Consider the following 24,407-nt stretch of genomic DNA (forward strand, 5'->3'; position numbering starts at 1 on the left):
TCAGAGGCCGGGAATCAGATATTGGGAAACAGAGGTGGGGAATCAGAGGCGGGGTAACAGAGGCGGGGAATCAGATATGGGGAAGCAGAGGTGGGGAATCAGAGGTTGGGAATCAGAGGCAGGGAATCAGAGGCTTGGAATCAGATGCAGGGAATCAGATGCGGGGAATCATAGGCGGGGAATCAGAGCTGGGGAATCAGAGGTGGGGAATCAGAGTTGGGGAATCAGAGGCGGGGACTTAGATATTGGGAAACAGAGGCGGGGAATCAGAGGCGGGGAAACAGAGGGGGGTAATCAGAGGCAGGGAATCAGATGTGCGGAATCAGAGATGGGGAATCAGAGGCAGGGAATCAGAATCAGAAGCAGGGAATCAGAGGCCGGGAATCAGAGGCCGGAATCAGATGCCGGGAATAAGAGGCCGGGAATCAGAGGTGGGGAATCAGAGTCCGGGAATCAGAGATGGGGATTCAGAGGCGGGGAATGAGATATGGGGAATCAGAGGCGGGGAATCAGAGGCGGGGAAACAGAGGCGGGGAATCAGATTTGGGGAATCAGAGGTGGCGAATCAAAGGCGGTGAATCAGAGATGGGGAATCAGAGGCCGGGAATCAGAGGCAGGGAATCAAACACGGGGAATCAGAGGCGGGGAATCAGAGCTGGGGAATCAGAGGCGGGGAATCAGAGTTGGGGAATCAGAGGCGGTGAATCAGACGCAGGGAATCAATATGGAAAATCAGAGGTGGGGAATCAGAGGTTGGGAATCAGAGGAAGGGAATCAGAGGCGAGGAATCAGAGCTGGGGAATCAGAGGCGGGAAATCAGAATTGGGGAATCAGAGATGGGGAATCAGAGATGGGGAATCAGAGGCAGGGAATCAGACGCGGGGAATCAGCGGTGGTGAATCAGAGATGTGGAATCAGAGGCGGGGAATCAGAGGCAGGGAATCAGACGCGGGGAATCAGAGGCGGGGAATCATAGCTGGCGAATCAGAGGCGGGGAATCAGAGGTGGGGAATCAGAGGCGGGGAATCAGATATTGGGAATCAGAGGTGGGGAATCAGAGGCGGGGAAACAGAGGCGGGGAATCAGATATGGGGAATCAGAGGTGGGGAATCAGAGGTTGTGAATCAGAGATGGGGAATCAGAGGCGGGGAATCAGAGGCCGGTAATCAGACGCGGGGAATCAGAGGCGGGGAATCAGACATGGGAAATTAGAGACAGGGAATCAGAGTTGGGGATTCAGAGGCGGGGAATCAGATATGGGGAAACAGAGGTGGGGAATCAGAGGCGGGCAAATAGAGGCGGGGATCAGATAAGGGGAAACAGAGGCGGGGAATCAGAGGCGGGGAAATAGAGGCGGGGAATCAGATATGGGGAATCAGAGGTGGGGAATCAGACGCAGGGAATCATTATGGGAAATCAGAGGTGGGGAATCAGAGGTTGGGAATCAGAGGAAGGGAATCAGAGGCGAGGAATCAGAGCTGGGGAATCAGAGGCGGGATTCAGAATTGGGGAATCAGAGATGGGGAATCAGAGATGGGGAATCAGAGGCGGGGAATCAGACGCGGGGAATCAGCGGTGGTGAATCAGAGATGTGGAATCAGAGGCGGGGAATCAGAGGCAGGGAATCAGACGCGGGGAATCATAGGCGGGGAATCATAGCTGGCGAATCAGAGGCGGGGAATCAGAGGTGGGGAATCAGAGGCGGGGAATCAGATATTGGGAATCAGAGGTGGGGAATCAGAGGCGGGGAAACAGAGGCGGGGAATCAGATATGGGGAATCAGAGGTGGGGAATCAGAGGTTGTGAATCAGAGATGGGGAATCAGAGGCGGGGAATCAGAGGCCGGTAATCAGACGCGGGGAATCAGAGGCGGGGAATCAGACATGGGAAATTAGAGGCAGGGAATCAGAGTTGGGGATTCAGAGGCGGGGAATCAGATATGGGGAAACAGAGGCGGGGAAACAGAGGCGGGCAAATAGAGGTGGGGATCAGATATGGGGAAACAGAGGCGGGGAATCAGAGGCGGGGAAACAGAGGCGGGGAATCAGATATGGGGAATCAGAGGTGGGGAATCAGAGGTTGGGAATCAGAGATGCGGAATTGGAGGCGGGGAATGGGATATGGGGAATCAGAGGCGGGGAATCAGAGGCGGGGAAACAGAGGCGGGGAATCAGATATGGGGAATCAGAGGTGTGGAATCAGAGGTTGGGAATCAGAGGTTGGGAATCAGAGGCAGGGAATCAGAGGCTTGGAATCAGTTGCAGGGAATCAGATGCGGGGAATCAGAGGCGGGGAATCAGAGCTGGGGAATCAGAGGTGGGGAATCAGAGTTGGGGAATCAGAGGCGGGGACTTAGATATGGGGAATCAGAGGTGGGGAATCAGAGGCAGGGAATCAGATGTGCGGAATCAGAGATGGGGAATCAGAGGCAGGAAATCAGAATCAGACGCAGGGAATCAGAGGCCGGGAATCAGAGGCCGGAATCAGATGCCGGGAATAAGAGGCCGGGAATCAGAGGTGGGGAATCAGAGTCCGGGAATCAGAGATGGGGATTTAGAGGCGGGGAATGAGATATGGGGAATCAGAGGCGGGGAATCAGAGGCGGGGAAACAGAGGCGGGGAATCAGATATGGGGAATCAGAGGTTGCGAATCAAAGGCGGTGAATCAGAGATGGGGAATCAGAGGCCGGGAATCAGAGGCAGGGAATCAAACACGGGGAATCAGATGCGGGGAATCAGAGCTGGGGAATCAGAGGCGGGGAATCAGAGTTGGGGAATCAGAGGCGGGCAATCAGACGCAGGGAATCAATATGGGAAATCAGAGGTGGGGAATCAGACGCAGGGAATCAATATGGGAAATCAGAGTTGGGGAATCAGAGGTTGGGAATCAGAGGAAGGGAATCAGAGGCGAGGAATCAGAGCTGGGGAATCAGAGGCGGGGAATCAGAATTGGGGAATCAGAGATGGGGAATCAGAGATGGGGAATCAGAGGCGGGGAATCAGACGCGAGGAATCAGAGGTGGTGAATCAGAGATGTGGAATCAGAGGCGGGGAATCAGAGGCAGGGAATCAGACGCGGGGAATCAGAGGCGGGGAATCATAACTGGCGAATCAGAGGCGGGGAATGAGATATGGGGAATCAGAGGCGGGGAATCAGAGGCGGGGAAACAGTGGCGAGGAATCAGATATGGGGAATCAGAGGTGGCGAATCAAAGGCGGTGAATCAGAGATGGGGAATCAGAGGCGGGGAATCAGAGGCAGGGGATCAAACACGGGGAATCAGAGGCGGGGAATCAGAGCTGTGGAATCAGAGGCGGGGAATCAGAGTTGGGGAATCAGAGGCGGGGAATCAGAGCTGGGGAATCAGAGGTGGGGAATCAGAGTCGGGGAATCAGAGGCAGGGAGTCGGATGTGCGGAATCAGAGATGGGGAATCAGAGGTGGGGAATCAGAGGCGGTGAATCTGAGATGGGGAATCAGAGGCGGGGAATCAGAGGCAGGTTATCAGACACGGGGATTCAGAGGCTGGGAATCAGACGGGGGGAATCAAAGGCGGGGAATGAAGCTGGGGAATCAGAGGCAGGGAATCAGAGTTGGGGATTCAGAGGCGGGGAATCAGATATGGGGAAACAGAGGCGGGGAATCAGAGGCGGGCAAACAGAGGCGGGTATTAGATATGGGGAATCAGTGGTGGGGAATCAGAGGTGGTTTATCAGAGATGGGGAATCACAGGCGGGGAATCAGAGGCAGGGAATAGAACGCGGGGAATCAGAGGCAGGGAATCGGAGCTGGGGAATCAGAGGCGGGGAATCATAGTTGGGAATCAGAGGCGGGGAATCAGATATGGGAAAACAGAGGCGGGGAATCAGGGGCGGGGAAACAGAGGCGGGGAATCAGATATGGGGAATCGGATGCGGGGAATCAGAGGCGGGGAATCAGATATGGGGAATCAGAGGTGGGGAATCAGAGGCAGGTAATCAGATGTGCGGAATCAGAGATGGGGAATCAGAGGCAGGGAATCAGAATCAGAAGCGGGGAGTCAGAGGCCGGGAATCAGAGGCCTGGAATCAGATGCTGGGAATAAGAGGCCGGGAATCAGAGGTGGGGAATCAGAGTCCGGGAATCAGAGATGGGGATTCAGAGGCGGGGAATGAGATATGGAGAATCAGAGGCGGGGAATCAGAGGCGGGGAAACAGAGGCGGGGAATCAGATTTGGGGAAGCAGAGGCGGGGAATCAGAGGCGGGGAATCAGAGGCGCAGAAACAGAGGCGGGGTATCAGATATGGGGAATCAGAGGTGGGGAATCAGGGGCGGGGTATCAGAGGCTGGGTATCAGACACGGGGATTCAGAGGCGGGGAATCAGAGATGGGAATCAGAGGCGGGGAATCAGAGGCAGGGAATCAGATGTGCGGAATCAGAGATGGGGAATCAGAGACAGCGAATCAGAGGCGGGGAACCTGAGGCGGGGAAACAGAGTTGGGGAATCAGATATGGGGAATCAGAGGTGGGGAATCAGAGGTTGGGAAACAGAGGCAGGGAATCAGAGGCGGGGAGTCAGAGGCGGGGAATCAGAGGCAGGGAATCAGATGTGCGGAATCAGAGATGGGGAATCAGAGGCAGCGAATCAGAGGCGGGGAACCAGAGGCGGGGAATCAGAGGCCGGGAATCAGAGGCCGGGAATGAGAGGCCGGGAATCAGAGGTCGGGAATCAGAGATGGGGAATCAGACGCGGGGAATCAAACACGGGGAATCAGATCTGGGGAATCAGAGGCGGGGAATCAGAGTTGGGGAATCAGAGGCGGCGAATCAGATATGGGGAAAAAGAGGCGGGGAATCAGAGGTGGGGAATCAGAGGCGCAGAAACAGGGGCGGGGTATCAGATATGGGGAATCAGAGGTGGGGAATCAGGGGCGGGGTATCAGAGGCTGGGTATCAGACACGCGGATTCAGAGGTGGGGAATCAGAGATGGGGAATCAGAGGCGGGGAATCAGAGGCAGGGAATCAGATGTGCGGAATCAGAGATGGGGAATCAGAGGCAGCGAATCAGAGGCGGGGAACCAGAGGCGGGCATTCAGAGGTGGGGAATCAGATATGGGGAATCAGAGGTTGGGAAACAGAGGCAGGGAATCAGAGGCGGGGTGTCAGAGGCGGGGAATCAGAGGCAGGGAATCAGATGTGCGGAATCAGAGATGGGGAATCAGAAGCAGCGAATCAGAGGCGGGGAACCAGAGGCGGGGATTCAGAGGCGTGGAATCAGATATGGGGAAACAGAGGCGGGGAATTAGAGGCGGGCAAACAGAGGCGGGGAATCAGATATGGGGAATCAGAGGTGGGGAATCAGAGGTTGTGAATCAGAGATGGGGAATCACAGGCGGGAAATCAGAGGCAGGGAATCAGAGCTGGGGAATCAGAGGCGGGGAATCAGAGCTGGGGAATCAGAGGCAGGGAATCAGAGTTGCGGATTCAGAGGCGGGAAATCAGAGCTGGGGAATCAGAGGCGGGGAATCAGAGGCAGGGAATCAGAGGCGGGGAATCAGAGGCAGGGAATCAGATATGGGGATTCAGAGGTGGGGAATCAGAGGTTGGGAATCAGAGGCAGGGAATCGGAGGCGGGGAATCAGAGGCAGGGAATCAGATGTGGGGAATCAGAGGCGGGGAATCAGAGTTGGGGAATCAGAGTCGGTGAATCAGAGTTTGGGAATCAGAGGCGGGGAATTAGATATGGGGAAACAGAGGCGGGGAATCAGATATGGGGAATCAGAGGCAGGGAATCAGAGGCGCGGAAAGAGAGGCGGGGAATCAGATATGGGGAATCAGAGGCGGGGAACCAGATATGGGGAATCAGATATGGGGAATCAGAGGCGGGGAATCAGAGGCGAGGAAAGAGAGGCGGGGAATCAGATATGGGGAATCAGAGGTGGGGAATCAGATATGGGGAAGCAGAGGCGGGGAATCAGAGGCGGGGAAACAGAGGCGGGGAATTTGATATGGGGAATCAGAGGTGGCGAATGAAAGGCGGTGAATCAGAGATGGGGAATCAGAGGCGGGGAATCAGAGGCAGGGAATCAAACACGGGGAATCAGAGGAGGGGAATCAGAGCTGGGGAATCAGAGGCGGGGTATCAGAGTTGGGGAATCAGAGGCGGGATATCAGATATGGGGAAACAGAGGTGGGGAATCAGAGGCAGGGAAACAGAGGTGGGGAATCAGATATGGGGAATCAGAGGTGGGGAATCAGAGGTTGGGAAACAGAGGCAGCGAATCAGAGGCGGGGTGTCAGAGGCGGGGAATCAGAGGCAGGGAATCAGATGTGCGGAATCAGAGATGGGGAATCAGAGGCTGCGAATCAGAGGCGGGGAACCAGAGGCGGGGAATCAGAGGCGGAGAATCAGAGCCTGGGAATCAGAGGCGGGGAATCAGAGGCGGGGAAACAGAGGCGGGGAAACAGATATGGGGACTCAGAGGTGGGGAATCTGAGGTTGGGAATCAGAGGCAGGGAATCAGAGGCAGGGAATCAGAGGCAGGGAATCAGAGTTGGGGATTCAGAGGCGGGGAATCAGAGCTGGGGAATCAGAGGCGGGGAATCAGAGGCAGGGAATCAGAGGCGGGGAATCAGAGGCAGGGAATCAGATATGGGGATTCAGAGGTGGGGAATCAGAGGTTGGGAATCAGAGGTGGGGATCAGAGTCGGGGAATCAGAGGCAGGGAATCAGATGTGCGGAATCAGAGATGGGGAATCAGAGGTGGGGAATCAGAGGCTGTGAATCAGAGATGGGGAATCAGAGGTGGGGAATCAGAGGCAGGAAATCAGACACGGGGATTCAGAGGCTGGGAATAAGACGGGGGGAATCAAAGGCGGGGAATCAGAGCTGGGGAATCAGAGGCAGGGAATCAGAGTTGGGGATTCAGAGGCGGGGAATCAGATATGGGGAAACAGAGGCGGGGAATCAGAGGCGGGCAAACAGAGGCGGGGAATTAGATATGGGGAATCAGAGGTGGGGAATCAGAGGTGGTGAATCAGAGATGGGGAATCACAGGCGGGGAATCAGAGGCAGGGAATAGAACGCGGGGAATCAGAGGCAGGGAATCAGAGTTGGGGCATCAGAGGTTGGGAATTAGATATGGGGAAACAGAGGCGGGGAATCAGAGGCGGGGAAACAGAGGCGGGAAGTCAGATATGGGTAATCAGAGGTGGGGAATCAGAGGCAGGGAATCAGATGTGCGGAATCAGAGATGGGGAATCAGAGGCAGGGAATCAGAATCAGAAGCGGGGAATCAGAGGCCGGGAATCAGAGGCCGGGAATCAGATGCTGGGAATGAGAGGCCGGGAATCAGAGGTGGAGAATCAGAGTCCGGGAATCAGAGATGGGGATTCAGAGGCGGGGAATGAGATATGGAGAATCAGAGGCGGGGAATCAGAGGCGGGGAAACAGAGGTGGGGAATCATATATGTGGAATCAGAGGTGGCGAATCAAAGGCGGTGAATCAGAGATGGGGAATCAGAGGCGGGGAATCAGAGGCAGGGAATCAAACACGGGAAATCAGAGGCGGGGAATCAGAGCTGGGGAATCAGAGGCGGGGAATCTGAGTTGGGGAATCAGAGGCAGGGAATCAGATATGGGGAAACAGGGGCAGGGAATCAGAGGCGGGGAAACAGAGGCGGGGAATCAGATATGGGGAATCAGAGGTTGGGAATCAGAGGCAGGGAATCAGAGGCGGGGAAACAGAGGCGGGGAATCAGATATGGGGAATCAGAGGTGGCGAATCAAAGGCGGTGAAACAGAGATGGGGAATCAGGGCAGGGAATCAGAGGCAGGGAATCAAACACGGGGAATCAGAGCTGGGGAATCAGAGGCGGGAAATTAGAGTTGGGGAATCAGAGGAGGGGAATCAGAGGCGGGGAAACAGAGGCGGGGAATCAGATATGGGGAATCAGAGGTGGGGAATCAGAGGTTGGGAATCAGAGGCAGGGAATCAGAGGCGGGGAATCAGAGGCGGGGAATCAGAGGCAGGGAATCAGATGTGTGGAATCGGAGATGGGGAATCAGAGGCAGGGAATCAGAGGCGGGGAATCAGAAGCGGGGAATCAGAGGCCGGGAATCAGATATTGGGAAACAGAGGTGGGGAATCAGAGGCGGGGAAACAGAGGCGGGGAATCAGATATGGGGAAGCAGAGGTGGGGAATCAGAGGTTGGGAATCAGAGGCAGGGAATCAGAGGCTTGGAATCAGATGCAGGGAATCAGATGCGGGGAATCATAGGCGGGGAATCAGAGCTGGGGAATCAGAGGTGGGGAATCAGAGTTGGGGAATCAGAGGCGGGGACTTAGATATTGGGAAACAGAGGCGGGGAATCAGAGGCGGGGAAACAGAGGGGGGTAATCAGAGGCAGGGAATCAGAATCAGAAGCAGGGAATCAGAGGCCGGGAATCAGAGGCCGGAATCAGATGCCGGGAATAAGAGGCCGGGAATCAGAGGTGGGGAATCAGAGTCCGGGAATCAGAGATGGGGATTCAGAGGCGGGGAATGAGATATGGGGAATCAGAGGCGGGGAATCAGAGGCGGGGAAACAGAGGCGGGGAATCAGATTTGGGGAATCTGAGGTGGCGAATCAAAGGCGGTGAATCAGAGTTGGGGAATCAGAGGCGGGGACTTAGATATTGGGAAACAGAGGCGGGGAATCAAAGGTGGGGAAACAGAGGCGGGGAATCAGATATGGGGAATCAGAGGTGGGGAATCAGAGGCAGGGAATCAGATGTGCGGAATCAGAGATGGGGAATCAGAGGCAGGAAATCAGAATCAGACGCAGGGAATCAGAGGCCGGGAATCAGAGGCCGGAATCAGATGCCGGGAATAAGAGGCCGGGAATCAGAGGTGGGGAATCAGAGTCCGGGAATCAGAGATGGGGATTTAGAGGCGGGGAATGAGATATGGGGAATCAGAGGCGGGGAATCAGACGCAGGGAATCAATATGGGAAATCAGAGGTGGGGAATCAGAGGTTGGGAATCAGAGGAAGGGAATCAGAGGCGAGGAATCAGAGCTGGGGAATCAGAGGCGGGGAATCAGAATTGGGGAATCAGAGATGGGGAATCAGAGATGGGGAATCAGAGGCGGGGAATCAGACGCGGGGAATCAGCGGTGGTGAATCAGAGATGTGGAATCAGAGGCGGGGAATCAGAGGCAGGGAATCAGACGCGGGGAATCAGAGGCGGGGAATCATAGCTGGCGAATCAGAGGCGGGGAATCAGAGGTGGGGAATCAGAGGCGGGGAATCAGATATGGTGAAACAGAGGCGGGGAATCAGAGGCGGGCAAATAGAGGCGGGGATCAGATACGGGGAAACAGAGGCGGGGAATCAGAGGCGGGGAAACAGAGGCGGGGAATCAGATTTGGGGAATCTGAGGTGGCGAATCAAAGGCGGTGAATCAGAGATGGGGAATCAGAGGCCGGGAATCAGAGGCAGGGAATCAAACACGGGGAATCAGAGGCGGGGAATCAGAGCTGGGGAATCAGAGGCGGGGAATCAGAGTTGGGGAATCAGAGGCGGGGAATCAGACGCAGGGAATCAATATGGAAAATCAGAGGTGGGGAATCAAAGGTTGGGAATCAGAGGAAGGGAATCAGAGGCGAGGAATCAGAGCTGGGGAATCAGAGGCGGGGAATCAGAATTGGGGAATCAGAGATGGGGAATCAGAGATGGGGAATCAGAGGCGGGGAATCAGACGCGGGGAATCAGCGGTGGTGAATCAGAGATGTGGAATCAGAGGCGGGGAATCAGAGGCAGGGAATCAGACGCGGGGAATCAGAGGCGGGGAATCATAGCTGGCGAATCAGAGGCGGGGAATCAGAGGTGGGGAATCAGAGGCGGGGAATCAGATATTGGGAATCAGAGGTGGGGAATCAGAGGCGGGGAAACAGAGGCGGGGAATCAGATATGGGGAATCAGAGGTGGGGAATCAGAGGTTGTGAATCAGAGATGGGGAATCAGAGGCGGGGAATCAGAGGCCGGTAATCAGACGCGGGGAATCAGAGGCGGGGAATCAGACATGGGAAATTAGAGACAGGGAATCAGAGTTGGCGATTCAGAGGCGGGGAATCAGATATGGGGAAACAGAGGCGGGGAATCAGAGGCGGGCAAATAGAGGCGGGGATCAGATAAGGGGAAACAGAGGCGGGGAATCAGAGGCGGGGAAATAGAGGCGGGGAATCAGATATGGGGAATCAGAGGTGGGGAATCAGACGCAGGGAATCATTATGGGAAATCAGTGGTGGGGAATCAGAGGTTGGGAATCAGAGGAAGGGAATCAGAGGCGAGGAATCAGAGCTGGGGAATCAGAGGCGGGAATCAGAATTGGGGAATCAGAGATGGGGAATCAGAGATGGGGAATCAGAGGCGGGGAATCAGACGCGGGGAATCAGCGGTGGTGAATCAGAGATGTGGAATCAGAGGCGGGGAATCAGAGGCAGGGAATCAGATGCGGGGAATCATAGGCGGGGAATCATAGCTGGCGAATCAGAGGCGGGGAATCAGAGGTGGGGAATCAGAGGCGGGGAATCAGATATTGGGAATCAGAGGTGGGGAATCAGAGGCGGGGAAACAGAGGCGGGGAATCAGATATGGGGAATCAGAGGTGGGGAATCAGAGGTTGTGAATCAGAGATGGGGAATCAGAGGCGGGGAATCAGAGGCCGGTAATCAGACGCGGGGAATCAGAGGCGGGGAATCAGACATGGGAAATTAGAGGCAGGGAATCAGAGTTGGGGATTCAGAGGCGGGGAATCAGATATGGGGAAACAGAGGCGGGGAATCAGAGGCGGGCAAATAGAGGTGGGGATCAGATATGGGGAAACAGAGGCGGGGAATCAGAGGCGGGGAAACAGAGGCGGGGAATCAGATATGGGGAATCAGAGGTGGGGAATCAGAGGTTGGGAATCAGAGATGCGGAATTGGAGGCGGGGAATGGGATATGGGGAATCAGAGGCGGGGAATCAGAGGCGGGGAAACAGAGGCGGGGAATCAGATATGGGGAATCAGAGGTGTGGAATCAGAGGTTGGGAATCAGAGGTTGGGAATCAGAGGCAGGGAATCAGAGGCTTGGAATCAGTTGCAGGGAATCAGATGCGGGGAATCAGAGGCGGGGAATCAGAGCTGGGGAATCAGAGGTGGGGAATCAGAGTTGGGGAATCAGAGGCGGGGACTTAGATATTGGGAAACAGAGGCGGGGAATCAAAGGTGGGGAAACAGAGGCGGGGAATCAGATATGGGGAATCAGAGGTGGGGAATCAGAGGCAGGGAATCAGATGTGCGGAATCAGAGATGGGGAATCAGAGGCAGGAAATCAGAATCAGACGCAGGGAATCAGAGGCCGGGAATCAGAGGCCGGAATCAGATGCCGGGAATAAGAGGCCGGGAATCAGAGGTGGGGAATCAGAGTCCGGGAATCAGAGATGGGGATTTAGAGGCGGGGAATGAGATATGGGGAATCAGAGGCGGGGAATCAGAGGCGGGGAAACAGAGGCGGGGAATCAGATATGGGGAATCAGAGGTTGCGAATCAAAGGCGGTGAATCAGAGATGGGGAATCAGAGGCCGGGAATCAGAGGCAGGGAATCAAACACGGGGAATCAGATGCGGGGAATCAGAGCTGGGGAATCAGAGGCGGGGAATCAGAGTTGGGGAATCAGAGGCGGGCAATCAGACGCAGGGAATCAATATGGGAAATCAGAGGTGGGGAATCAGACGCAGGGAATCAATATGGGAAATCAGAGTTGGGGAATCAGAGGTTGGGAATCAGAGGAAGGGAATCAGAGGCGAGGAATCAGAGCTGGGGAATCAGAGGCGGGGAATCAGAATTGGGGAATCAGAGATGGGGAATCAGAGATGGGGAATCAGAGGCGAGGAATCAGACGCGAGGAATCAGAGGTGGTGAATCAGAGATGTGGAATCAGACGCGGGGAATCAGAGGCGGGGAATCATAACTGGCGAATCAGAGGCGGGGAATCAGAGGCGGGGAAACAGTGGCGAGGAATCAGATATGGGGAATCAGAGGTGGCGAATCAAAGGCGGTGAATCAGAGATGGGGAATCAGAGGCGGGGAATCAGAGGCAGGGGATCAAACACGGGGAATCAGAGGCGGGGAATCAGAGCTGTGGAATCAGAGGCGGGGAATCAGAGTTGGGGAATCAGAGGCGGGGAATCAGAGCTGGGGAATCAGAGGTGGGGAATCAGAGTCGGGGAATCAGAGGCAGGGAGTCGGATGTGCGGAATCAGAGATGGGGAATCAGAGGTGGGGAATCAGAGGCGGTGAATCTGAGATGGGGAATCAGAGGCGGGGAATCAGAGGCAGGTTATCAGACACGGGGATTCAGAGGCTGGGAATCAGACGGGGGGAATCAAAGGCGGGGAATGAAGCTGGGGAATCAGAGGCAGGGAATCAGAGTTGGGGATTCAGAGGCGGGGAATCAGATATGGGGAAACAGAGGCGGGGAATCAGAGGCGGGCAAACAGAGGCGGGGAATTAGATATGGGGAATCAGTGGTGGGGAATCAGAGGTGGTTTATCAGAGATGGGGAATCACAGGCGGGGAATCAGAGGCAGGGAATAGAACGCGGGGAATCAGAGGCAGGGAATCGGAGCTGGGGAATCAGAGGCGGGGAATCATAGTTGGGAATCAGAGGCGGGGAATCAGATATGGGAAAACAGAGGCGGGGAATCAGGGGCGGGGAAACAGAGGCGGGGAATCAGATATGGGGAATCGGATGCGGGGAATCAGAGGCGGGGAATCAGATATGGGGAATCAGAGGTGGGGAATCAGAGGCGGGCAAATAGAGGCGGGGATCAGATAAGGGGAAACAGAGGCGGGGAATCAGAGGCGGGGAAATAGAGGCGGGGAATCAGATATGGGGAATCAGAGGTGGGGAATCAGACGCAGGGAATCATTATGGGAAATCAGTGGTGGGGAATCAGAGGTTGGGAATCAGAGGAAGGGAATCAGAGGCGAGGAATCAGAGCTGGGGAATCAGAGGCGGGAATCAGAATTGGGGAATCAGAGATGGGGAATCAGAGATGGGGAATCAGAGGCGGGGAATCAGACGCGGGGAATCAGCGGTGGTGAATCAGAGATGTGGAATCAGAGGCGGGGAATCAGAGGCAGGGAATCAGATGCGGGGAATCATAGGCGGGGAATCATAGCTGGCGAATCAGAGGCGGGGAATCAGAGGTGGGGAATCAGAGGCGGGGAATCAGATATTGGGAATCAGAGGTGGGGAATCAGAGGCGGGGAAACAGAGGCGGGGAATCAGATATGGGGAATCAGAGGTGGGGAATCAGAGGTTGTGAATCAGAGATGGGGAATCAGAGGCGGGGAATCAGAGGCCGGTAATCAGACGCGGGGAATCAGAGGCGGGGAATCAGACATGGGAAATTAGAGGCAGGGAATCAGAGTTGGGGATTCAGAGGCGGGGAATCAGATATGGGGAAACAGAGGCGGGGAATCAGAGGCGGGCAAATAGAGGTGGGGATCAGATATGGGGAAACAGAGGCGGGGAATCAGAGGCGGGGAAACAGAGGCGGGGAATCAGATATGGGGAATCAGAGGTGGGGAATCAGAGGTTGGGAATCAGAGATGCGGAATTGGAGGCGGGGAATGGGATATGGGGAATCAGAGGCGGGGAATCAGAGGCGGGGAAACAGAGGCGGGGAATCAGATATGGGGAATCAGAGGTGTGGAATCAGAGGTTGGGAATCAGAGGTTGGGAATCAGAGGCAGGGAATCAGAGGCTTGGAATCAGTTGCAGGGAATCAGATGCGGGGAATCAGAGGCGGGGAATCAGAGCTGGGGAATCAGAGGTGGGGAATCAGAGTTGGGGAATCAGAGGCGGGGACTTAGATATTGGGAAACAGAGGCGGGGAATCAAAGGTGGGGAAACAGAGGCGGGGAATCAGATATGGGGAATCAGAGGTGGGGAATCAGAGGCAGGGAATCAGATGTGCGGAATCAGAGATGGGGAATCAGAGGCAGGAAATCAGAATCAGACGCAGGGAATCAGAGGCCGGGAATCAGAGGCCGGAATCAGATGCCGGGAATAAGAGGCCGGGAATCAGAGGTGGGGAATCAGAGTCCGGGAATCAGAGATGGGGATTTAGAGGCGGGGAATGAGATATGGGGAATCAGAGGCGGGGAATCAGAGGCGGGGAAACAGAGGCGGGGAATCAGATATGGGGAATCAGAGGTTGCGAATCAAAGGCGGTGAATCAGAGATGGGGAATCAGAGGCCGGGAATCAGAGGCAGGGAATCAAACACGGGGAATCAGATGCGGGGAATCAGAGCTGGGGAATCAGAGGCGGGGAATCAGAGTTGGGGAATCAGAGGCGGGCAATCAGACGCAGGGAATCAATATGGGAAATCAGAGGTGGGGAATCAGACGCAGGGAATCAATATGGGAAATCAGAGTTGGGGAATCAGAGGTTGGGAATCAGAGGAAGGGAATCAGAGGCGAGGAATCAGAGCTGGGGAATCAGAGGCGGGGAATCAGAATTGGGGAATCAGAGATGGGGAATCAGAGATGGGGAATCAGAGGCGGGGAATCAGACGCGAGGAATCAGAGGTGGTGAATCAGAGATGTGGAATCAGACGCGGGGAATCAGAGGCGGGGAATCATAACTGGCGAATCAGAGGCGGGGAATCAGAGGCGGGGAAACAGTGGCGAGGAATCAGATATGGGGAATCAGAGGTGGCGAATCAAAGGCGGTGAATCAGAGATGGGGAATCAGAGGCGGGGAATCAGAGGCAGGGGATCAAACACGGGGAATCAGAGGCGGGGAATCAGAGCTGTGGAATCAGAGGCGGGGAATCAGAGTTGGGGAATCAGAGGCGGGGAATCAGAGCTGGGGAATCAGAGGTGGGGAATCAGAGTCGGGGAATCAGAGGCAGGGAGTCGGATGTGCGGAATCAGAGATGGGGAATCAGAGGTGGGGAATCAGAGGCGGTGAATCTGAGATGGGGAATCAGAGGCGGGGAATCAGAGGCAGGTTATCAGACACGGGGATTCAGAGGCTGGGAATCAGACGGGGGGAATCAAAGGCGGGGAATGAAGCTGGGGAATCAGAGGCAGGGAATCAGAGTTGGGGATTCAGAGGCGGGGAATCAGATATGGGGAAACAGAGGCGGGGAATCAGAGGCGGGCAAACAGAGGCGGGGAATTAGATATGGGGAATCAGTGGTGGGGAATCAGAGGTGGTTTATCAGAGATGGGGAATCACAGGCGGGGAATCAGAGGCAGGGAATAGAACGCGGGGAATCAGAGGCAGGGAATCGGAGCTGGGGAATCAGAGGCGGGGAATCATAGTTGGGAATCAGAGGCGGGGAATCAGATATGGGAAAACAGAGGCGGGGAATCAGGGGCGGGGAAACAGAGGCGGGGAATCAGATATGGGGAATCGGATGCGGGGAATCAGAGGCGGGGAATCAGATATGGGGAATCAGAGGTGGGGAATCAGAGGCAGGTAATCAGATGTGCGGAATCAGAGATGGGGAATCAGAGGCAGGGAATCAGAATCAGAAGCGGGGAGTCAGAGGCCGGGAATCAGAGGCCTGGAATCAGATGCTGGGAATAAGAGGCCGGGAATCAGAGGTGGGGAATCAGAGTCCGGGAATCAGAGATGGGGATTCAGAGGCGGGGAATGAGATATGGAGAATCAGAGGCGGGGAATCAGAGGCGGGGAAACAGAGGCGGGGAATCAGATTTGGGGAATCAGAGGTGGCGAATCAAAGGCGGTGAATCAGAGATGGGGAATCAGAGGCCGGGAATCAGAGGCAGGGAATCAAACACGGGGAATCAGAGGCGGGGAATCAGAGCTGGGGAATCAGAGGCGGGGAATCAGAGTTGGGGAATCAGAGGCGGGGAATCAGACGCAGGGAATCAATATGGGAAATCAGAGGTGGGGAATCAGAGGTTGGGAATCAGAGGAAGGGAATCAGAGGCGAGGAATCAGAGCTGGGGAATCAGAGGCGGGGAATCAGAATTGGGGAATCAGAGATGGGGAATCAGAGATGGGGAATCAGAGGCGGGGAATCAGACGCGGGGAATCAGCGGTGGTGAATCAGAGATGTGGAATCAGAGGCGGGGAATCAGAGGCAGGGAATCAGACGCGGGGAATCAGAGGCGGGGAATCATAGCTGGCGAATCAGAGGCGGGGAATCAGAGGTGGGGAATCAGAGGCGGGGAATCAGATATGGTGAAACAGAGGCGGGGAATCAGAGGCGGGCAAATAGAGGCGGGGATCAGATACGGGGAAACAGAGGCGGGGAATCAGAGGCGGGGAAACAGAGGCGGGGAATCAGATATGGGGAATCAGAGGTGGGGAATCAGACGCAGGGAATCATTATGGGAAATCAGAGGTGAGGAATCAGAGGTTGGGAATCAGAGGAAGGGAATCAGAGGCGAGGAATCAGAGCTGGGGAATCAGAGGCGGGGAATCAGAATTGGGGAATCAGAGATGGGGAATCAGAGATGGGGAATCAGAGGCGGGGAGTCAGACGCGGGGAATCAGCAGTGGTGAATCAGAGATGTGGAATCAGAGGCGGGGAATCAGAAGCAGGGAATCAGACGCGGGGAATCAGAGGCGGGGAATCATAGCTGGCGAATCAGAGGCGGGGAATCAGAGGTGGGGAATCAGAGGCGGGGAATCAGATATTGGGAATCAGAGGTGGGGAATCAGAGGCGGGGAAACAGAGGCGGGGAATCAGATATGGGGAATCAGAGGTGGGGAATCAGAGGTTGTGAATCAGAGATGGGGAATCAGAGGCGGGGAATCAGAGGCGGGGAATCAGATATGGGGAAACAGAGGCGGGGAATCAGAGGCGGGCAAATAGAGGCGGCGATCAGATATGGGGAAACAGAGGCGGGGAATCAGAGGCGGGGAAACAGAGGCGGGGAATCAGATATGGGGAATCAGAGGTGGGGAATCAGAGGTTGGGAATCAGAGATGCGGAATTGGAGACGGGGAATGGGATATGGGGAATCAGAGGCGCGGAATCAGAGGCGGGGAAACAGAGGCGGGGAATCAGATATGGGGAATCAGAGGCGGGGAATCAGAGGCGGGCAAATAGAGGCGGGGATCAGATATGGGGAAACAGAGGCGGGGAATCAGAGGCGGGGAAACAGAGGCGGGGAATCAGATATGGGGAATCAGAGGTGGGGAATCAGAGGTTGGGAATCAGAGATGCGGAATTGGAGGCGGGGAATGGGATATGGGGAATCAGAGGCGGGGAATCAGAGGCGGGGAAACAGAGGCGGGGAATCAGATATGGGGAATCAGAGGTGTGGAATCAGAGGTTGGGAATCAGAGGTTGGGAATCAGAGGCAGGGAATCAGAGGCTTGGAATCAGTTGCAGGGAATCAGATGCGGGGAATCAGAGGCGGGGAATCAGCGCTGGGGAATCAGAGGTGGGGAATCAGAGTTGGGGAATCAGAGGCGGGGACTTAGATATTGGGAAACAGAGGCGGGGAATCAAAGGTGGGGAAACAGAGGCGGGGAATCAGATATGGGGAATCAGAGGTGGGGAATCAGAGGCAGGGAATCAGATGTGCGGAATCAGAGATGGGGAATCAGAGGCAGGGAATCAGAATCAGACGCAGGGAATCAGATGCCGGGAATCAGAGGCCGGAATCAGATGCCGGGAATAAGAGGCCGGGAATCAGAGGTGGGGAATCAGAGTCCGGGAATCAGAGATGGGGATTTAGAGGCGGGGAATGAGATATGGGGAATCAGAGGCGGGGAATCAGAGGCGGGGAAACAGAGGCGGGGAATCAGATATGGGGAATCAGAGGTTGCGAATCAAAGGCGGTGAATCAGAGATGGGGAATCAGAGGCCGGGAATCAGAGGCAGGGAATCAAACACGGGGAATCAGATGCGGGGAATCAGAGCTGGGGAATCAGAGGCGGGGAATCAGAGTTTGGGAATCAGAGGCGGGGAATCAGACGCAGGGAATCAATATGGGAAATCAGAGGTGGGGAATCAGACGCAGGGAATCAATATGGGAAATCAGAGTTGGGGAATCAGAGGTTGGGAATCAGAGGAAGGGAATCAGAGGCGAGGAATCAGAGCTGGGGAATCAGAGGCGGGGAATCAGAATTGGGGAATCAGAGATGGGGAATCAGAGATGGGGAATCAGAGGCGGGGAATCAGACGCGTGGAATCAGAGGTGGTGAATCAGAGATGTGGAATCAGAGGCGGGGAATCAGAGGCAGGGAATCAGACGCGGGGAATCAGAGGCGGGGAATCATAGCTGGCGAATCAGAGGCGGGGAATGAGATATGGGGAATCAGAGGCTGGGAATCAGAGGCGGGGAAACAGTGGCGAGGAATCAGATATGGGGAATCAGAGGTGGCGAATCAAAGGCGGTGAATCAGAGATGGGGAATCAGAGGCGGGGAATCAGAGGCAGGGGATCAAACACGGGGAATCAGAGGCGGGGAATCAGAGCTGTGGAATCAGAGGCGGGGAATCAGAGTTGGGGAATCAGAGGCGGGGAATCAGAGCTGGGGAATCAGAGGTGGGGAATCAGAGTCGGGGAATCAGAGGCAGGGAGTCGGATGTGCGGAATCAGAGATGGGGAATCAGAGGTGGGGAATCAGAGGCGGTGAATCTGAGATGGGGAATCAGAGGCGGGGAATCAGAGGCAGGTTATCAGACACGGGGATTCAGAGGCTGGGAATCAGACGGGGGGAATCAAAGGCGGGGAATGAAGCTGGGGAATCAGAGGCAGGGAATCAGAGTTGGGGATTCAGAGGCGGGGAATCAGATATGGGGAAACAGAGGCGGGGAATCAGAGGCGGGCAAACAGAGGCGGGGAATTAGATATGGGGAATCAGTGGTGGGGAATCAGAGGTGGTTTATCAGAGATGGGGAATCACAGGCGGGGAATCAGAGGCAGGGAATAGAACGCGGGGAATCAGAGGCAGGGAATCAGAGCTGGGGAATCAGAGGCGGGGAATCATAGTTGGGAATCAGAGGCGGGGAATCAGATATGGGGAAACAGAGGCGGGGAATCAGGGGCTGGGAAACAGAGGCGGGGAATCAGATATGGGGAATCGGATGCGGGGAATCAGAGGCGGGGAATCAGATATGGGGAATCAGAGGTGGGGAATCAGAGGCAGGTAATCAGATGTGCGGAATCAGAGATGGGGAATCAGAGGCAGGGAATCAGAATCAGAAGCGGGGAGTCAGAGGCCGGGAATCAGAGGCCTGGAATCAGATGCTGGGAATAAGAGGCCGGGAATCAGAGGTGGGGAATCAGAGTCCGGGAATCAGAGATGGGGATTCAGAGGCGGGGAATGAGATATGGAGAATCAGAGGCGGGGAATCAGAGGCGGGGAAACAGAGGCGGGGAATCAGATTTGGGGAATCAGAGGTGGCGAATCAAAGGCGGTGAATCAGAGATGGGGAATCAGAGGCCGGGAATCAGAGGCAGGGAATCAAACACGGGGAATCAGAGGCGGGGAATCAGAGCTGGGGAATCAGAGGCAGGGAATCAGAGTTGGGGAATCAGAGGCGGGGAATCAGACGCAGGGAATCAATATGGGAAATCAGAGGTGGGGAATCAGAGGTTGGGAATCAGAGGAAGGGAATCAGAGGCGAGGAATCAGAGCTGGGGAATCAGAGGCGGGGAATCAGAATTGGGGAATCAGAGATGGGGAATCAGAGATGGGGAATCAGAGGCAGGGAATCAGACGCGGGGAATCAGCGGTGGTGAATCAGAGATGTGGAATCAGAGGCGGGGAATCAGAGGCAGGGAATCAGACGCGGGGAATCAGAGGCGGGGAATCATAGCTGGCGAATCAGAGGCGGGGAATCAGAGGTGGGGAATCAGAGGCGGGGAATCAGATATTGGGAATCAGAGGTGGGGAATCAGAGGCGGGGAAACAGAGGCGGGGAATCAGATATGGGGAATCAGAGGTGGGGAATCAGAGGTTGTGAATCAGAGATGGGGAATCAGAGGCGGGGAATCAGAGGCCGGTAATCAGACGCGGGGAATCAGAGGCGGGGAATCAGACATGGGAAATTAGAGACAGGGAATCAGAGTTGGGGATTCAGAGGCGGGGAATCAGATATGGTGAAACAGAGGTGGGGAATCAGAGGCGGGCAAATAGAGGCGGGGATCAGATACGGGGAAACAGAGGCGGGGAATCAGAGGCGGGGAAACAGAGGCGGGGAATCAGATATGGGGAATCAGAGGTGGGGAATCAGACGCAGGGAATCATTATGGGAAATCAGAGGTGGGGAATCAGAGGTTGGGAATCAGAGGAAGGGAATCAGAGGCGAGGAATCAGAGCTGGGGAATCAGAGGCGGGGAATCAGAATTGGGGAATCAGAGATGGGGAATCAGAGATGGGGAATCAGAGGCGGGGAATCAGACGCGGGGAATCAGCGGTGGTGAATCAGAGATGTGGAATCAGAGGCGGGGAATCAGAGGCAGGGAATCAGACGCGGGGAATCAGAGGCGGGGAATCATAGCTGGCGAATCAGAGGCGGGGAATCAGAGGTGGGGAATCAGAGGCGGGGAATCAGATATTGGGATTCAGAGGTGGGGAATCAGAGGCGGGGAAACAGAGGCGGGGAATCAGATATGGGGAATCAGAGGTGGGGAATCAGAGGTTGTGAATCAGAGATGGGGAACCAGAGGCGGGGAATCAGAGGCGGGGAATCAGATATGGGGAAACAGAGGCGGGGAATCAGAGGCGGGCAAATAGAGGCGGGGATCAGATATGGGGAAACAGAGGCGGGGAATCAGAGGCGGGGAAACAGAGGCGGGGAATCAGATATGGGGAATCAGAGGTGGGGAATCAGAGGTTGGGAATCAGAGATGCGGAATTGGAGGCGGGGAATGGGATATGGGGAATCAGAGGCGGGGAATCAGAGGCGGGGAAACAGAGGCGGGGAATCAGATATGGGGAATCAGAGGCGGGGAATCAGAGGCGGGCAAATAGAGGCGGGGATCAGATATGGGGAAACAGAGGCGGGGAATCAGAGGCGGGGAAACAGAGGCGGGGAATCAGATATGGGGAATCAGAGGTGGGGAATCAGAGGTTGGGAATCAGAGATGCGGAATTGGAGGCGGGGAATGGGATATGGGGAATCAGAGGCGGGGAATCAGAGGCGGGGAAACAGAGGCGGGGAATCAGATATGGGGAATCAGAGGTGTGGAATCAGAGGTTGGGAATCAGAGGTTGGGAATCAGAGGCAGGGAATCAGAGGCTTGGAATCAGTTGCAGGGAATCAGATGCGGGGAATCAGAGGCGGGGAATCAGAGCTGGGGAATCAGAGGCGGGGAATCAGAGTTGGGGAATCAGAGGCGGGGAATCAGACGCAGGGAATCAATATGGGAAATCAGAGGTGGGGAATCAGACGCAGGGAATCAATATGGGAAATCAGAGTTGGGGAATCAGAGGTTGGGAATCAGAGGAAGGGTATCAGAGGCGAGGAATCAGAGCTGGGGAATCAGAGGCGGGGAATCAGAATTGGGGAATCAGAGATGGGGAATCAGAGATGGGGAATCAGAGGCGGGGAATCAGACGCGTGGAATCAGAGGTGGTGAATCAGAGATGTGGAATCAGAGGCGGGGAATCAGAGGCAGGGAATCAGACGCGGGGAATCAGAGGCGGGGAATCATAGCTGGCGAATCAGAGGCGGGGAATGAGATATGGGGAATCAGAGGCGGGGAATCAGAGGCGGGGAAACAGTGGCGAGGAATCAGATATGGGGAATCAGAGGTGGCGAATCAAAGGCGGTGAATCAGAGATGGGGAATCAGAGGCGGGGAATCAGAGGCAGGGGATCAAACACGGGGAATCAGAGGCGGGGAATCAGAGCTGTGGAATCAGAGGCGGGGAATCAGAGTTGGGGAATCAGAGGCGGGGAATCAGAGCTGGGGAATCAGAGGTGGGGAATCAGAGTCGGGGAATCAGAGGCAGGGAGTCGGATGTGCGGAATCAGAGATGGGGAATCAGAGGTGGGGAATCAGAGGCGGTGAATCTGAGATGGGGAATCAGAGGCGGGGAATCAGAGGCAGGTTATCAGACACGGGGATTCAGAGGCTGGGAATCAGACGGGGGGAATCAAAGGCGGGGAATGAAGCTGGGGAATCAGAGGCAGGGAATCAGAGTTGGGGATTCAGAGGCGGGGAATCAGATATGGGGAAACAGAGGCGGGGAATTAGAGGCAGGTAATCAGATGTGTGGAATCAGAGATGGGGAATCAGAGGCAGGGAATCAGAATCAGAAGCGGGGAGTCAGAGGCCGGGAATCAGAGGCCTGGAATCAGATGCTGGGAATAAGAGGCCGGGAATCAGAGGTGGGGAATCAGAGTCCGGGAATCAGAGATGGGATTCAGAGGCGGGGAATGAGATATGGAGAATCAGAGGCGGGGAATCAGAGGCGGGAAAACAGAGGTGGGGAATCAGATATGGGGAATCAGAGGTGGCGAATCAAAGGTGGTGAATCAGAGATGGGGAATCAGAGGAGGGGAATCAGAGGCAGGGAATCAAACACGGGGAATCAGAGGCGGGGAATCAGAGCTGGGGAATCAGAGGCTGGGAATCAAAGTTGGGGAATCAGAGGCAGGGAATCAGATATGGGGAAACAGGGGCGGGGAATCAGAGGCAGGGAAACAGAGGCGGGGATTCAGATATGGGGAATCAGAGGCGGGGAATTAGAGTTGGGGAATCAGAGGCGGGGAATCAGAGGCGGGGAAACAGAAGCGGGGAATCAAACACGGGGAATCAGAGGTGGGGAATCAGAGGTTGGGAATCAGAGGCAGGGAATCAGAGGCGGGGAATCAGAGGCGGGGAATCAGAGGCAGGGAATCAGATGTGCGGAATCGGAGATGGGGAATCAGAGGCAGGGAATCAGAGGCGGGGAATCAGAGGCGGGGAATCAGAGGCCGGGAATCAGATATGGGGAAACAGAGGCGGGGAATCAGAGGCGGGGAAACAGAGGCTGGGAATCAGATATGGGGAATCAGAGGTGGGGAATCAGAGGTTGGGAATCAGAGGCAGGGAATCAGAGGCTTGGAATCAGACGCAGGGAATCAGATGCGGGGAATCAGAGGCGGGGAATCAGAGCTGGGGAATCAGAGTTTGGGAATCAGAGGCGGGGAATTAGATATGGGGAAACAGAGGCGGGGAATCAGATATGGGGAATCAGAGGCGGGGAATCAGAGGCGCGGAAAGAGAGGCGGGGAATCAGATATGGGGAATCAGAGGTGGGGAATCAGATATGGGGAAACAGAGGCGGGGAATCAGAGGCGGGAAATCAGATATGGGGAATCAGATATGGGGAATCAGAGGCGGGGAATCAGAGGCGCGGAAAGAGAGGCGGGGAATCAGATATGGGGAATCAGAGGTGGGGAATCAGATATGGGGAAACAGAGGCGGGGAATCAGAGGCGGGGAAACAGAGGAAGGGAATCAGATATGGGGATTCAGAGGTGGGGAATCAGAGGTTGGGAATCAGAGGTGGGGATCAGAGTCGGGAAATCAGAGGCAGGGAATCAGATGTGCGGAATCAGAGATGGGGAATCAGAGGTGGGGAATCAGAGGCAGGAAATCAGACACGGGGATTCAGAGGCTGGGAATCAGACGGGGGGAATCAAAGGCGGGGAATCTGAGCTGGGGAATCAGAGGCAGGGAATCAGAGTTGGGGATTCAGAGGCAGGGAATTAGATATGGGGAATCAGAGGTGGGGAATCAGAGGTGGTGAATCAGAGATGGGGAATCACAGGCGGGGAATCAGAGGCAGGGAATAGAACGCGGGGAATCAGAGGCAGGGAATCAGAGTTGGGGCATCAGAGGTTGGGAATTAGATATGGGGAAACAGAGGCGGGGAATCAGAGGCAGGGAATCAGATGTGCGGAATCAGAGATGGGGAATCAGAGTTGGGGAATCAGAGGCTGTGAATCAGAGATGGGGAATCAGAGGTGGGGAATCAGAGGCAGGAAATCAGACACGGGGATTCAGAGGCTGGGAATCAGACGGGGGGAATCAAAGGCGGGGAATCAGAGCTGGGGAATCAGAGGCAGGGAATCAGAGTTGGGGATTCAGAGGCGGGGAATCAGATATGGGGAAACAGAGGCGGGGAATCAGAGGCGGGCAAACAGAGGCGGGGAATTAGATATGGGGAATCAGAGGTGGGGAATCAGAGGTGGTGAATCAGAGATGGGGAATCACAGGCGGGGAATCAGAGGCAGGGAATAGAACGCGGGGTATCAGAGGCAGGGAATCAGAGTTGGGGCATCAGAGGTTGGGAATTAGATATGGGGAAAAAGAGGCGGGGAATCAGAGGCGGGGAAACAGAGGCGGGAAGTCAGATATGGGTAATCAGAGGTGGGGAATCAGAGATGTGGATTCAGA

Source organism: Narcine bancroftii, chromosome 5, assembly GCF_036971445.1.
Source record: "Narcine bancroftii isolate sNarBan1 chromosome 5, sNarBan1.hap1, whole genome shotgun sequence".
Lineage (NCBI taxonomy): Eukaryota > Metazoa > Chordata > Chondrichthyes > Torpediniformes > Narcinidae > Narcine > Narcine bancroftii.